This window comes from Pseudorasbora parva, chromosome 20 (genome assembly GCF_024679245.1).
Source record: "Pseudorasbora parva isolate DD20220531a chromosome 20, ASM2467924v1, whole genome shotgun sequence".
In the NCBI taxonomy this organism is placed as follows: Eukaryota; Metazoa; Chordata; class Actinopteri; order Cypriniformes; family Gobionidae; genus Pseudorasbora; species Pseudorasbora parva.
In genome coordinates this window covers 33,457,308-33,473,780 of record NC_090191.1, presented here as the reverse complement: position 1 = coordinate 33,473,780, position 16,473 = coordinate 33,457,308, and the positions used below count along the sequence as shown (strand labels likewise).

The 16,473-nt window shown below is 38.6% G+C and overlaps 1 long non-coding RNA gene across 2 annotated transcripts in view; it reads right to left on the bottom strand.

The window, feature by feature from the left end:
- Positions 1-15,634, bottom strand: part of LOC137049679 (uncharacterized) — a 59,913-nt gene extending 44,279 nt beyond the window's left edge. Inside the window, exon 1 of one of the 2 annotated variants that reach the window (XR_010899681.1) lies at positions 15,324-15,634. This is a non-coding gene — a long non-coding RNA (uncharacterized lncRNA). Of the gene's footprint in view, positions 1-14,727; positions 15,044-15,323 lie in introns of those variants that run through there. The other variant, XR_010899680.1, reaches the window with a different exon arrangement.
- Between the last annotated feature and the right edge of the window lie 839 nt (positions 15,635-16,473).

Sequence of the window (16,473 nt, the reverse complement as noted above, 5' to 3'; positions counted from 1 at the left end):
TAATGTGGCTGTGGGTTTCTTTGCCAACATTTCAGTTCTGTGTGTAATGCAGCTCACTGTCAACAAGCGCGTCATTGATTGATGATATAAAACTCCGGATGAGTGTTCTTCTGTGCGTCCGTACCTTGACCATCGTACAGTCTGACATTAATGACAACAGAGATCTTACAGTGTGACATGGCTTACATCTGGCATCATGTTCGTACAGTCTGACAAGCAACATTCATAAGGAATTTTGAAAAATCACACCGTGTCCAGGACCCATTAAGCAGCACGTTTGAGCCTCCTCAAGAACCAATGATGTTTATTCTTGTGTTACACAGCACGTTTGAGCTTCCTCAAGAACCAATGATGTTCATTCTTGTGTTACACAGCACGTTTGAGCTTCCACAAGAACCAATTATGTTCATTCTTGTGTTACGCAGCACGCTTGAGCTTCCTCAAGAACCAATGATGTTCATTCTTGTGTTACACAGCACGTTTGAGCTTCCACAAGAACCAATGATGTTCATTCTTGTGTTACGCAGCACGCTTGAGCTTCCACAAGAACCAATGAGGTTCATTCTCATGTTCTGCAGCACGTTTGAGCTTCTGTAAGAACCAATGAGGTTCGTTCTCATGCTCCGCAGCACGTTTGGGCTTCTACAAGAACCAATGAAATTCATTCTCGTGTGTTACGCAGCACATTTGAGCTTCCTCAAAAACCAATGAGATTCATTCTCATGTTACGCAGCACGTTTGAGCTTCTGCAAGAACCAGTGAGGTTCATTCTCGTGTTCCGCTGCACGTTTTGGCTTCTGCAAAAACCAATGAGGTTCATTCTTGTGTGTTACACAGCACGTTTGAGCTTCTGCAATAACCAATGAGGTTTATTATTGTGTGTTACGGAACACATTTGAGCTTCTACAAGAACCAATGAGGTTCATTCTCATGTTACACGCACCACTTTTGAGCTAACATCAATTCACATGAATTTGATTTATGATCTCTTTATTTCAGCTATTATGAAGCATCAAAGTGGTCGTTGTGTAGCTGCCAGTGGAGGGACAGAAACCTCTCAGATTTATCATTAAGATCTTGATTTGTGTTTCGAAGATTAATGAAAGTCTTATGGGTTTGGACCGACAGGAGGTTGAGGAATTAATGATAGAAAGGTCATTTTTTGTGAACTATCCCTATAATAAGTTCAAGTTTAAGTTCACATGAGTTTTTGTTGTAGATGGCTATTGCTGCACGTTTAGCTAGAATGCCACACAAAACCAACCCATTGGGCCACTGAATCTGCATTAACGACAACAGTTGGGGCAACAGCCTTAGTCCTAATGGGTTGTTATAAAATCCAGTGTTCTGTATTTTGCGTACGTGAGTTTTTGTTGTAGGTGGCTATTGTAGATGGCTATAAAAAAATAAAAATAAATAAAAAATTGTGTACTGTGCTAATTAATTGAGACTTCTTACAGCTCTTACAGGTTGTTGGCCTTGTTTGTTGCAATTGCTCTCCCTTTTTTTAAGTCGCTTTGGATAAAAGCGTCTGCTAAATGATTAAATGTAAATTTAAGTCATTAACTGTTTTAAAAAAACACATTTAAGCAAGGATAGTCAATTTCATTTATTTAACATTGCTTAATTAAACAAATAGTATGAATGTGCACACACACATACATATAAATTGAAATTAATTATATATAATTACCATAATTCAATTGAAAAAAAAAAGGTGACAACCCTTATTTAAGTTTAGACAAATTAACAAACTGAGACCCAACATTTCAGCGTGGTCCAGGTTAATAATGCTGGAGTGGGAAATTTGCCTGTAATTATGTCTATAAGTGCATGTGGACTTTTACTTTCTGCAATATTCACAATGTAGTTGGGAAACAAGACATGTCTTTTCTGAAAGACACAGAACTGTTGGAGACAAGTACGTGTGTGCATACAGAAGTGTGAACACATTTACACTTGATCGAAGAGAGCATTTACAGTCTTCCACAAATGTTGGAGAGTGTGTGGTAGGACTGCATGCAATGAAAATGACTATTGGGCCATTCAGTGTGAGGTTGCCAATGGTCATCGGAGCAGGGAGGAGGCAGGGGCAAGGGAAATAGCGCACAATTTCATGTGTTGAGTTGTGTTGTATGCCATGTGCCAGATTTGTGTGCTGTGCACGAATGTGTCCATGTACTTGTGAGCATGACTGCTTTGTATATTACAGTGTCTGCACACATTGTCATCTTTTCAGCAAATGAGTGTGAGCATTTATCATGAGTTTTGTGTTGGTGTGTGTGAGTGTAATTCCCCACGACGACCATGTGTATGTGTGTATAAATTTGCATAAATCTATGTATACACCAATAGAAGCACAACAATAGCTATGGGTTTGCTCAAGCACATTTAACTACTTACTAATTAAAGTGGTGTGTGTGTATGTGTGTTTGTCAAGAGCTAATTTTAGTAAATGATATAACAATGTGGGGTCACATGGTCAGACCACAATCCCTGCAGCCAATAAACAGCTGACACATATAAATAACATTCTACACATTCTCAAGATTGTGTGACACACAAACAAACACACACACACCCTCTTAATAATACATCATGCATCAGTGCACTACGGCCCTCTAGTGGAAGCAAAATGCACTACACAGTAAAACCAAAACGTTGAGGTTATATTACGCACATATTCCAGGAGCATTCCTGCATGATCTGATTAATATTTTTATTGTGAAAACTCACTTTAACTGGAGTTATGGGAGTCCCTGGACTGCACTGCCTTCGGAAAAACAACTTCCATAGCGTGTGTGATGCTAAAGCTATGAGACAGATGGTTACATAATGCACATATACACCCGCATGTTCAGCAGAACAGAGATAGGAAGAGACGTTTGCTCATCAGCTGGAAACTGTCACGTGATTTCTCTACTTACCAATCCGTACATATTATCTAAACCAAGCTATTCTTTATTCTTTATCCATCACTTCCTTGGTGTGTTTGCCTGAGGCGGCAGCTGCAAAGAGTGTGAAAGAACCACGGACTGTGTCAACACAGAACACACTCACAAATAACTTCCTTCATCTAAACATTGAACAGAACACATGCACTTAAACCACAACATGAGGTATTAACTACAATAGATGAGAAGATCAGAATGACAAGAGATTTGCTCTGAATAAACACGCTGACGATGAGTTTCTATGCATTTGCTAACATCTTTTAAGCAAGTTGTGTTGTTTCTAGGGTGCTCTAGGTGGTTGCCATGGTGTTGCTAATATATTTTGATTGGTTGTTAAAAAAGTTATGTTGTTGCTAAGGTGTTGCTAATATGTTCTGGGCTGCAATTCCCAAAAGTATAGTTGGCCTATATAGACTGCAGAGACATTTGTGCCTTTTTAGAAACACAGCCCTGACTGGTTGTTAGCAAGTTATGTAATTGCTAGGATGTTGTGGCTTGTTGCTATAGTGTCGCTAATATGTTCTGATTGATTGTTTGCAAGTTGCTACAATAATAAGTTACTATTGCTATATTACACAGATTCCTTCCCATCCATTTTAATGCAAGCTAGGCAAAAATCAGTCCAACATGTTCAGATTGCTATGTTGTTGCTAGGGTGTTCTGGGTGGTTGCTATGGGGTTGCTAACTTGTTCTGGGATGAGATTCCCAAAAGCACAGTTGGTCTAAGTGTAGATCATAATGGCCATTGGTGCTAATGGTTTATGATGCTTTTTGGAAACATACCCCTGACTGGTTGTTAGCAAGTTGCTATGTCATTGCTAGGGCGTTATAGGTGGTTGCTATGCTGTTGATTCAGGTCATTGCTCTGGTGCAATAGTAGCACACCATAAATTATAATTATAACAATTACAATATATAACAATAAATTTAACACTTATTCAGCGAGAATAGGGGTCCACAGCACAGCTAAAACGATGACAAAACAGAAGGGCAATATCATTGGAATCACTTTCAGAACGTTTTCTTTTTCCAGCTGATGAAATGATAAAAACACTGACAGCCAATCAGAATCAACTTGACTTTAAAGAGCTTGAGCATTTAAAGCAGCAGACTACACCCTTTAGTGCACCCTTTATAATAAATAAATGTATATAGAAGCAATAGTAACAGTGATGTTTTCAAAGCAATGCTAATAATTAAATGGATAAAAGATGCAAAAGCGAAACCGATACGGTTATCAGGAAAAGTTAGACCACATTATAGTGGCTTCTCTGTGTAGCCATATTTGTGAGCGTCTGCATGTGGGCGTTTGTCCTCTTTTACTTGGTCGGCGTGTGGGAGCTTGTGTGTACGCTTTCACTGTTTGTGGAGGGAAATGTTTGCATTTGTTATGTGTTAGCGTGGGAGTATGTTTGACACACTGTGCATGTATGTATTTGCATATGTATGTGCCGTGACGTGGCACTGGCATAGTGAGCACTTCCTGACCAAGCATCTGCCTACGTGTCTGGTGAGGTGTCAGAGGCCTTCTACGCTATCCATGCTAAAGAAAGATCTGGAAGCCTAGCAGCTTGACCTAGCTATAGATCTGGAAGCCTAGCAGCCATGGCTTTTTCGTTAGCCATGATTCAACTTCCTTTATGCTGGTGAGAACTGATCCCTGACAAGCATTCTATCTGCTTATCTTTATCTGAGCGTACAGCCTGATCTAGGGTCAGTGGTCACGATTATGTGTTTTAGAATGCATGGAGAAGTAGCCACTAGGTGGAGGCAGCTGTAATGGAGTAATAGAGCCTGTACTGATACTGCTTGGTCATGATGAGCTACCCTTTGGCCGATGATGCCCTGAGATTTCTCTTTTTAAGCTGATGTTTCAGCACCATATGGGTGGATACTAGGACTGTAGTTACAATTTCAGGCTGACATGGTAAAAAAAAAAAGATAGAAGAAAAAACTGGAAAACCGTAGATAAAAATCAGAGATGCAGCATTAGGTTTATATGACAAAAGCAAGCCAAAAATATAGCTGCAAGCAGTAATTCCGGGGCCAAGCGCAAAGAAGAAAATAAGACATGCCAGCATGGCTGGGAGTAACCAGCTGCAACAATGAACCATTAAAGACCTATTACCATAAGCTGAGACAAAATAAATATACAATTATACATAGGGGTCAATTTGTTTTTATTTTTTAATAATGTATCACTTTTGTCCAATAGGTAGCGCATATTGGTGAGTTTGGTGTCAGTTTGTCAAAACATTGCAGAGATGCAACCTTTAAGAGTCATTTTGGCATCATGCCTCAGCTTCGTCGCTGTGTTTAACAAAAAACAATTTCATCTTTTGATGTGAAATCAGTAACCGTTTGTCGGGATGGCCTGAAGATGATACGATTCAATTTTGGTGAAAATCGGACAAACGGCCTAGGAGGAGTTTGAAAAAGTAGGTTTTTAACTAATAACAAGATGGAGGAGAGGAAGTTTTACCAAATATAGCAAAATGGATATCTATGTTCTCAGCAGTAGCCAAGGAATGTATTATGACTATGTATTATATTTCGTTATTAACCTTTTAGTAAATTTTGTTACACATTTTGACCACAAGGTCGCACTGCCCCGAAACTGTTAGAGTACCTTCAGGGCATGGTACAGAAGAGGCATAACGAGTTTCGTAACGATATGTTAATGCATTCGTAATATACAGCATTTTTAGAGAAAATTCAAAATGGCCGACGCCCAAAGTGGCTGATATGGGATAATTGGATATCTGTCGGCTCGGCATGATGACCATTACTAACAAGAACATTACTTTTATGATTTTTGGAAAAACCCATCAGAAGTTATAAGCAGTTTGTATATCAGGTGGCATTGCGCTGAAACGCTGCAGATCACTTCAGGTCATGCTTGTGAAGTTGTGATGACATGTACCAAGTTTGGTTTGAATACGATAAAGCATTGCAGAGATAGAGCCTTAAGTGTATTTTTGCAACAGCTACCTAAAATTTGTTCACGCGTTTATCAAAAATGGTTTGACAAATCATCTAGAATTTAATAACTTTTTGTTGCCATGGTCTGAAGATGATCTGGTTCAATTGTCGTGAAAATCAGAGCAACGGCCAACTACTTTTTCCCATAAAAACTACTTTTTCTTATAAAAAAGTAGTTTTTTTGGAAAAAGATTTCATGACGGAAAATTATGTCATATGGTGCACTCGAATCAGCTTGAGCCAAGGAATCAAAGGAAAAATTATTTTGTTTCTAGCCCTTATGGTTAGAGTTATTATCAAAAGTTATTAGCATAAACATGAGTGCAAATTTGGACAGGTGGTGGCACTAGAGGGATTGAGTTAGACTCTCAAAATATGCTATAGTGACAGTTGGGACTATCCTCTATCTGTGTGCCAAATTTCACAACTTTTTTACCATAAGGTTCTATGGGCTGCCATAGACTCAAGAGCGGAAGAAGGAAGAATAATAATAAGAACGGGAACGGATACAATAGGTGCCTAAGCACCTTCAGTGCTTGGCCCCTAAGAATGCTAAAAGAAAGGGGGAAATATATTCTGTGTTATTGTTCTGTAAGATTATCTCTATCAACACATGCTCTGTAAATTTTCTGGCTATTAGCAGAGAAGCTGCAATTGGTTCTCCTTTCTGTTTTTCTTCAGCAATTCATAAGGGGAAATCAGTGATCTGGCTAAATATGGCAGGCATGCTAAGTCCATTTTTATCACATATAGGCCATTTGAGCACACAAGAAGAAAGAAAGAGGAACGGATTTGAACACAAGGACCCAGACTTGTGCATTTAGGTGGAATGGAGTATTGTGAATCTCATGAAGCATGTTAAGAAGTTATCTTTTACAGCATTTCTAAATAATTTTCCAATGAGAAATAATAAACAAATGCCAAAATAAAACACCTCTTTACACAGGAACATGGGAACAAAATCTGCGTAATTAGCATGAACATGCCACATCTTAAACATTTTATTAATCCTAAACAGTCTACTTTTTTATGCAAAATATAATTTAACTTGTATAACTTTATACTAGTTTTCCATTGATTTTGAGGTGAAATGTGACGTGAAATATTCACCAATAAATCTTTTAGCATGCTTCCTCTTCCTTTTAACCACTCCTTTTAAAAACAAGCCCTCGATAGAACTGCCTTTAGGGTAATAATTCCATCATCCTCATGTGTAATATTAAATTATGCAAGCACTTAACACATTAAAAAAAAATCACACTTTCCTAAATGTTGCATAAGCCTTCACCAACAGATGCACTGACAAAGCCGAGTCGTTTTCATTTGTTTTAGATATCCAGATTTGGAATCAAAGACACATAATCTATGCAAACAATATAACGTGATACCGTATGCACATACATTTAATTGACTCAATGAATGAAATAAACTATTAGCCCTATAAATAAAACAAGAAAACAGAATGAATACACAGGCCTATTGTAATGACTGTCCTACAAAAATTTAAAATTATATGATGGATTCTATCAATCAAATTTGCTATATAAAAACACACACGTCCACAAAATAAATTCAGTGATAAAAAAATAAATAAAAAAACTAGCTGCTTATACATTTCCTTTCCCAAAAGGCTCAAGCAGCGTTCAGCAAACCTGCTCAGAAATGCAACTATCTACATCTTTTGTTGTTAGCTTATGAGTCAGCAGTTCATTCTATTTAGCTTGACAGAAAGCATTTTTAGACATCCCAAAGAAGGACATCCCAATTATATGGCTAGAAATGCAAGCACTAAAGGTAACGAGAAGGAGAAACGCTTCACTGTTTTCAAAAAATAAAAATGAGGCTCTGCTAGAGGGGGAAAAATACTATCTATGGACAATTGACTTCCTTAATTTGTTTGTATGGTTTAACTCCTTTGGCTTGTTTACTTTGCAGATGACAAAAAGATGAGGAAAATAGAGAGAAGGGATGGTTTTTAAATATGGGATGAGGGCAGCTTTCCTCTGACTGGAATGACCCAGTGGAATTGACCTGCTTTTCACTAAAGTCCCCAAAGGCCTTGGTTCCAACTCAAACACCCTGTCTGAGTCCTTTTATTAGTTGAAAAACAAGTCGAGACTGTACCGCCAAGGAAGTTTCTACAACAATAATCACCACCGCCACCAGGAAAAAAACACATCTGTAAAGGGACTCTCTGTAACAGAACAATTATGTTCAGAATTTACCGGAATCATTTCAGTTCTGTCCAAAAGAAACAGTCCAGAGAAAATGACTCATTATTATGCAGTCTCAATAGAAATGCTGGCTAAATGTTTAAAGGAAGTCATTTGACTTGAAATCACTTGCTCAACATTGTTTCTTTCATTGACCAAATGGCTAAATTAAGAACAGAAGCTGACCTTGGTGGACTGTTGTGTGTTTTTTTTGTGTGTGATGCAAATATGCTTAAAATTTCATTAATATTGCAGTTTAGACTTCTTGCATGTAGCGTTTTACATTTCCTGTTAAAGTTTACTGCATTACGTTGACCGAACTGCTTCCTCTGCTAAGGGATCTGCATAAGGAACACGTTGTGCTCTCCGGTGCGGCGGAATCAAAGCGTTTTTGCCGGCCGGTGCCAAGTCGAGCTTGTGTCATTACTCTGTGAAAATGTATCCTCTTTATGCTGGTCACTTTGAAAGCCAAGCCACAGTAACTCTCCAACTCTTTCACACACAAACACACTCAGACCTCACTCTTGATAGATGAGGTTTAGAGTAGGGTGGAACACAGTGCCCGTAGAGAGTTGCTCTTTGTCATTGGCATCCCGAGTGAGATATGAGTTCACATTAGGCAGCGGAGGGCTCGGGCAGGGGCCCTGCCAGCTTTGCTTGTCCGGGCGCATTCCTATCCCATTCAGCACTTTGGGAACCGGGAACTCGCGACACAAATATCGGCCATCGCCACACTCTCCCTGCCAACCTGAGAAGCCCTGGGAAGAGAGGAAGGATCTCTCTCAAAGCCAAGGATTGAATAAAGGCTTTTAAACCATAAGTACCAGAGTTTTTCTTGAATACAAAGGGGTATTTAGTGCTTTGAATATCATAAATGGCTGTGGGTTGGCTTAGCATGCTTGAAACCAGCAAGGAAAGATGAAAGAGAATGATTTGTTGGCTACTGGGTGATCAAGTTTGAGAGCTACAAGCTATAGATGAACTTCAAAGTAAATTAAAAGAGACTTAAAAGAGACAGCCTTCAAAACCCGTTTTTTTTTTTTTTTTTTACGTTTTATTTTAACTGTGTAACTTATTTTCCAGGTAAAACTGCTTTTTTCTTGTTGTTATTTATTGGAAATGATTGGATTTTGAAAAGTGGATTCTGAAGGACTACCCTTCTCCTGACGCACCTCCAGCACCCATTTTCGAAGAGGCTGAAGATCAAGTTCTCAATGTATCCAAATGTCAGGGCTGTACAATTGTACTTCTGAAGGGCCACTATCTGAAAATTGCTCCAGTCCTGATTAAAAATACCTGACCCAGCTCATCAAGAGCTGCGCTCCATTTGACCAAAATGCCCTGGAAAGTGGACTTAAAGGCTTAGTTCACTCAAAAATGAAATTTATGTCATTAATGACTCAACCTGATGTCGGATCGCGTGTCAAACTGCCAAAATGCTGAAATCACGTGACATTGACGATCCGAATCATGAATCAATACGCTGATTCATGACTGTTTGAATCTTTATTTCACGAGTTCCCACTTACATCAAATTAAATAGAGTAAAGATTATGCGTATTTGGCGTGCTGTCCAGGGGAGGACTCCGGGCTCGGATTTTTGCCCGAACCCAGAGTATCGATTAGCTTACCATGGTCCACCTGTGTTTAATTAGGTTTAATTATCTGACGTGCTCCCCTTGTTAATTAGGTTTGATTAGCTGATGGCTCCGTTGTTTAATTATCTGTTAGTGCTCCTCCCGAAATTAGTTAATAAAACTTCAATTGAGGTTTGAAAACAAATGCGAAAGAGAAGACAATGCTGAATAAAGTCGTAGTTTTTGCTATTTTTGGACCAAAATGTATTTTCGATGCTTCAAGAGATTCTAATTAACCAACTGATGTCACATATGGACTACTTTGTTGATGTTTTAAATCCCTTTCTGGACATGGACAGTATAGTGTGCATACACTTAGATACAATGTCTGACTAAATATAAAATATCTTAAACTGTGTTCCGAAGATGACCGGAGGTCTTACAGGTGTTGAATGACAATTTCATTTTTGGGTGAACTAACCCTTTAAGATGGCAGAATACCCTGTGAAGTAACGTTCCAATCTGAAGGGAATAATTCGATTTCTGTCCCTCTAGTACCACTTTACACGTCAAACAAGTTGACAAACCTCATTGGTTTGCGCACGTCACACATGCTTGAGCTTCTGTTTACCATGTGCGTCGATGAATGTTTATACGTGAATATAAACTTGTTTAAACTTGAAATTTGTTTTACGATTTCTTTATGAACTTTTTGAAGAGACAAAGCAGTAGTTGTGTGGTCTGTCAATGAAGGGACAAAAATCTCAAATGTCTTAATTTGTGTTCTGAAGATGAAAGAAAGTCTTAAGAGTTTGGAACGATGACATTGACGTTTTGTCAAGTGAAGTGCATTTCAAAAGATATCATGTGCTCAGGAAATAGGGAGCAGTGAACACTGTGTAGGGACCCTGCCAGTCAGAACGCAGCTAAGGAAATTTCCAGGCAAGTGCATTGGGGCATGTTGGAGTTAAACACTGCAAGACACCCCTGCCCAATGGTAAAGCTTCATTTTTAGAGGAAATATAATGAAATCACGGTCAATTTAGATATCATGTTGAATAGCTCTGAAATGATCCACGCTGCATTAAGTTGTTCACTTTGTTTGACCTTTTCTTCTAGTTTCTCTGTTGTCCTATTTTTTCACCTCTCTTGCTTTCTCTACAACTCTACTACCATATATCCTCTCTGAAGCCTTGTTAGTCTCCTTTTCTTCACATATTCTGTCCTCTTTTTTTGCTCAGGGTAATGGCGGCAGCCTCTGCCTCTGTACTGCTGCTCCTGCGTCATCGCTCACTTCCCCTCCCGTCCACCGTCGGATGTAAACACACGCAGTCACATGGGAGCAGTACATCATGGCCACACACACACCCCACAGCGGAAAACCAAGGTTTCACAGCTGAGCATGAATCATACACAGTCATATACATTGAACAAACCCCTAATCACGCACCTTTGAACATCATCACGACATGCTATTTTAAACTTTAACAACCTGACATACGCAGATGCCTCAAATAAAACGCACATTAACACTTGGACAAACAGTGAGCGTGCATTTAAATAGTGCCATTTTTATCAGGAAATGAAACACACATGCTGTTGTTTTTTGAGCTGTTCTCAAGAAGCGTACTTTTACCTTGGGTTTCCAGTAAAATGTTTGCATTAGCTGACATGTCATAGTTGACTCATCAAAAGAGGAAGCTGTTGAACGTCAGACGGAGCTTTAAAATGATGTTATCTGAGCTGAAACTGCATGATGATTTAGCAAAAGGGATGTAAGGTAATAGACTAAATTAGACCAAATTTAACGTCCAGAAGTAGCTTGTTTCAGTTCTGAAGCTTATGTGATCTGCATTTCTACCAATAATCCTGGTACATCATAGCTGATGACGCACTTCATGATGTCTGTTTGTTTTTGCCGAGCGGCAACACACATTAACGTGCACGCACAAACATCCACAGCAAACCTCTCCCATGCGTCAGCAGCTCCTGGTTCAATTTAAATGCAATGTTAATCTTATTGTTTTCCTCCATGCAGTGGTGGGTAAATGTGCCTTGTTAATTCACCCCAGAGTGGAAATAACTCCTTACAGCACACTGATCCACTTAACTCTCCCCAGAACAACATGACCTCAAGTCGGTTTTTCCCATTCACAAAAGACAAGCAAGTCTCATATGTATGTCCTTTTCGGGGGATGTTTGTAAGATACAAAACAATCAGGAAAGCCATTACAATTCTGTCACTTATTACTCAAATGACTTGCATTTCAAGGGACGTCAAGTCAAGTGACTTGACACACAGCCAATAGGTTTTCAGGGCAACATAAGTTCGAACACAAGCCAGCCGTTTGGCTTACTCTGCTATTTAAGGGACACGCAAGGCACAGATGGAGTTTCGGTGGTAGTTGTGATGTTTTTATAGATATAGTGTGAATCTGTCCACTCATCTTTACCACATTAACAGCCATTTGTGATGTTTGAGATCACTTAAATCTAGGGTGACCAGAAGCCATTCCAAACCCATAAGACTTTCATTCGTCTTTGGAAAACAAATATAGATATTTCCAATGAAATCTGAGAAATGTATGCCCCTCCTTTGACAGTCCATGCAACTATTACTTTGACCCTTCAAAAACTTCATAAAGAAATCGTAAAACGAATCCATATGAATTGAGTGGTTTACTCCACATTTTCTGAACAAAATTTTTATATGATGAACACCATACAAAACACATCAGTTGTGGTAAATGGAAGCTCAAGCATGTTCACTTGACGTGTAAGAACCAATGAGGTTCATTCTCATGTTACGCAGCACGTTTGATCTAATGTAAGAACCAATAAGGCTCATTCTTGTGTTACGCAACACGTTTCAGCTTCTGTAAGAACCAATGAAGTTCATTCTCATGTTACGCAGCACATTTGAGCTTCTACAAGAACTAATGAGGTTCATTCTCGTGTTACGCAGCACGCTTCAGCTTCTGTAAGAACCAATGAGGTTTGTTCTCGCGCACCAAACAGGTTCGTAGCTTCTGTTTATGTTCAATGTTTACATGCGAAGAAAAGCCTAAATTAATGTGTTCTTCATTTAAAGTGATTAAGTCTCTTCTTCAGAAAATTTGAACTAAACCGCCTGATTCATATGGATTAGTTTTACGATCTCTTTATTAACATTTTGATGCATCAAAAGAGGGACACAAATCTCTCAGATTTCATTAAAAATATCTGAATTTGTGTTCTGAAAGACTAAAGTCTTATGGGTTCGAAACTACATGAGGGTGAGTAAATAATTATGTCATTTTTATTTGTGGATGAACTAACCCTTTAAGTCTCCAAAATTGGATGACACTGCAGAAAAGGTAAGGTGTTTCATTGCCAATGCAGGTTTGCCAATGCTTTCATACTAGAGCATCTTTCAGTGAATCAGTTTGAAATGCATGGTTGCCATAACAATATCTCCTCACACCTGCTGATGATCACTGCCATCCTCTCTGTACAAGCACCTTCTCAAGATAGAAAATGCATTTTCAGCAACAAGCTGAAAGAACCTGTGTTCACACAACACGTAAAAAGGTGTTTTGGCGTCACTGCATACATTGTTTGCTACCCACAGAAGTAAATCTAGCAGAGGTAAATAATGCTGATGGTGGTTCTAGCATTCGTTATTGTGATGAATCACATTTGATGGATTTGGGTTCCTATTTTGTGTTTATTTTTTTATTTAAATTATTTTAACCTCGTTTTAAAATATTATATTCATACATAAATGTAAAAAAAAAAAAGTAAAAATGGACATGCGTATGTAAATGTGTATGTAAATAGCCAATATTTCATTAAAGTAGATGTTTTACCAGTGACCAGTTCATAGTTAAAGGCTTAAGATCTATCAGCTTTGTCATTACATAATTTTCCTCCCTGAGTCACGTGTTTTTTTCAGCTGATATGATTGGCAGCAGAATGAGATGAGTGGCCATAACCAAAGATGGCAGATTTCAAATTGTTTAAATGTCCACCCCTCCTCTCCTTCTATATGTCCTGGTCGAAGGCTTAAAAAAATCTAGTCAAAAAGTAAATTAAGTAATAAGCCTTACATAATCCATGCAAGCTATGCCCAGAAATATGATATTTTAAAAGTGGCCTATTATTTATAGCACACATTAGCAAAGTTAAGATGAGTGATCATAATTTGCGGAACCGTCAACGTCAATCCTCGCCCTTGACCTGCGTGGTTGCTTAGCGACCTACTTTATAACAACCCGGGTTTACGTCACTGAATAAATCAGAACCATCGCTATGTTCGGAACCACATACTAGCATGCTAGGCTACTCTTACTATTTCTATAATAGAAAGATCTGATAGTACTAGTATGCGGTTTTGAATTCAGCACATATGTCACGCATGTTCGGTTTGCAGTGCTTCTCTGTCCGACGCACGCCACTCAACCTACATGTTGCGCGTTCTCGACTTGGCAGCGCGCACGCTCAGGTTGTTGTCAGGTGCTCGGGTTGTTTTTCTTCCTACACGACAACAAGGTATTGGCGTCGCACGTTATAGCGGATAAATATCTTAACATACTCCGTCAGATATCTGAGAGCGCCTAATTGTTTCATATATGGATCCACACAGCTGTACGTCGTCTGTTTAGAGTAGCCTATATTCGCGCGTCATGCTCAGAAATTCGCTCTGCGTATCTAGAAAATAAGCGCGAGCTTTTGGACCTGCCCCACTGGCCGAACCACCTCGCTCACTTAATGTTTTTAAAAATTAAATAAACTACTTTTATACTGATTTAACGCTTTGTGTCAGAAACTCAACAAAACACAATGTTTATACTCTTTATAGTGACGCGGCAAACTAGTTATTGCCAAAACAATATATTATTTGCAAATTCCTGCAGGCTTATATAACACATACCTACATATATGTAACGTTATACCTACATACGTAAACATAGCTATAAAATAACATTCAAATGATGAATTAAAAATCCCCAAAGTCTTACGTGTTTATGAGAGGCATCGACCCGGCTCAGCGAAGTTTTGCTTCATATCGCCGAAGCGTCTGTTCCGCTTTATCTGTATAATTGTGATGATGATGACGATGGTACTGAAAAACAGCGCAACTTCTGAAAGTGCTCGAGGTTTTGCTGCTTTAGATCCCTCTCGCGTTTCTGGAAGCTTCATACCTCAGTGTATTTCGTTAATTGTCAATATTAAAGCCTGAAGTCGGCTATACGCAGATATGGGATAGCTATTCGCTTGCTAAAATCCTACGTCAACTGCGCACTTACAGGGGGCGTGATGTTGTTCTTTAACCGCTTAGAGGTTTTAAATAAGACACCATCCCCAAACAACATTAAATCTAGGATTTAAAAAAAAAAAAAATCATATTTTTTCATGTTCGCTCGCAATTTTGGATTTTATTCTGCGCAACAGAGACCGGAATGCGGACGTTGGCAAGGGATGGTAGAAAGAGCATTAAATGTGGCACATCATCAAATTCTCCTCTTAGCAACGGTAGAGCCGTTGTTGTTCTTGAGCAAGTATGCACATAGCTTACATTAGCCTACCATAAGCCAAGGAATTCTTCTATACTTACTTTAAGAGATGGTCATGTTCACAACAATCCACACATTTCAGCAGCAAGGAGTTTGCGGTAACTGTGGCATTCATCATTTGAAGAAGCCACCCCTACTGAAATAACTTCATGCGAACGCGAGGACTCTCGTGCGTCCTCTTGCGTATTATGCGTGGCAGCAGGTGCAGTCCGGTCCGCACTGAACCCATCACTGGGGGATGTTTGAAATACTGCGGCTCAAGTAGCTTCAACTCTGGAAATGGAGCGTATACTGGACGACTGCGTAGCTTTACATTCTTATTTTGTAGTCATGGACACACACACACACACACACACACACACACACACACACTTGGCTTTTCAGTTCGCCGTTTCATTATATTATGTCCATCATGTGACATAGTGCTGCCTCCCTCAATGGAAACTTAAAGGGACCTCCTACCGAATGGTATTCGCAGCCCATCCCGACTGGGACACTCTCTCTTGGTAATTTAACTCAGTTTGTTTGGGGCAAGCTGTTTGTTTGCAGGGTCAACAAAGTATTTTATTTTAGTATTTTTCAAGCTATGCCAGCTTCAACCAAGAAGTCATAATTGTATGAAAATTAATTTAATAAAAAAGAATAAGTTATTATTTTTAATTAATAGCCCTTTTTTTATTTATTGTTATTATTAAATGAAATAACATAACCCACAACAAGTTATTTTATTATTTAATTTTCATGGGCATTATGATTTTAATATGTAATGATTTTACTCACGGTGAAGAGGTTTGTTGTCCCGTGACATAAATTATAAAGAAGTAATATTCGTATTTCAATGAATTATAAAAGCTAAAAGTGTTCTCCTTATAGAGAACGGAATGCATTAGAACAGGTGTTTTCAAACTATGATGCCAAGGTCCCCTAAATATGATGAACCTTTTTATGAGGGACCCCATTCCTAAAATCCATCTATTTTTTCTGAATAAACATTTATTTGTTAGATCAAATGTAATTGTGACATTATAAATACAACAAATTGTTCCAAAACTTAAATTGGCTATATAGTTGGATATTTTTTCATTTAAAAATTATTTGTAAAAGCAACTCACTACAAAAAATACAAAGGATAGCCACAATTCTGAAAAGGAGAGAAACGTTTACAAATGAATCTAGAACTAAAATGTTTGG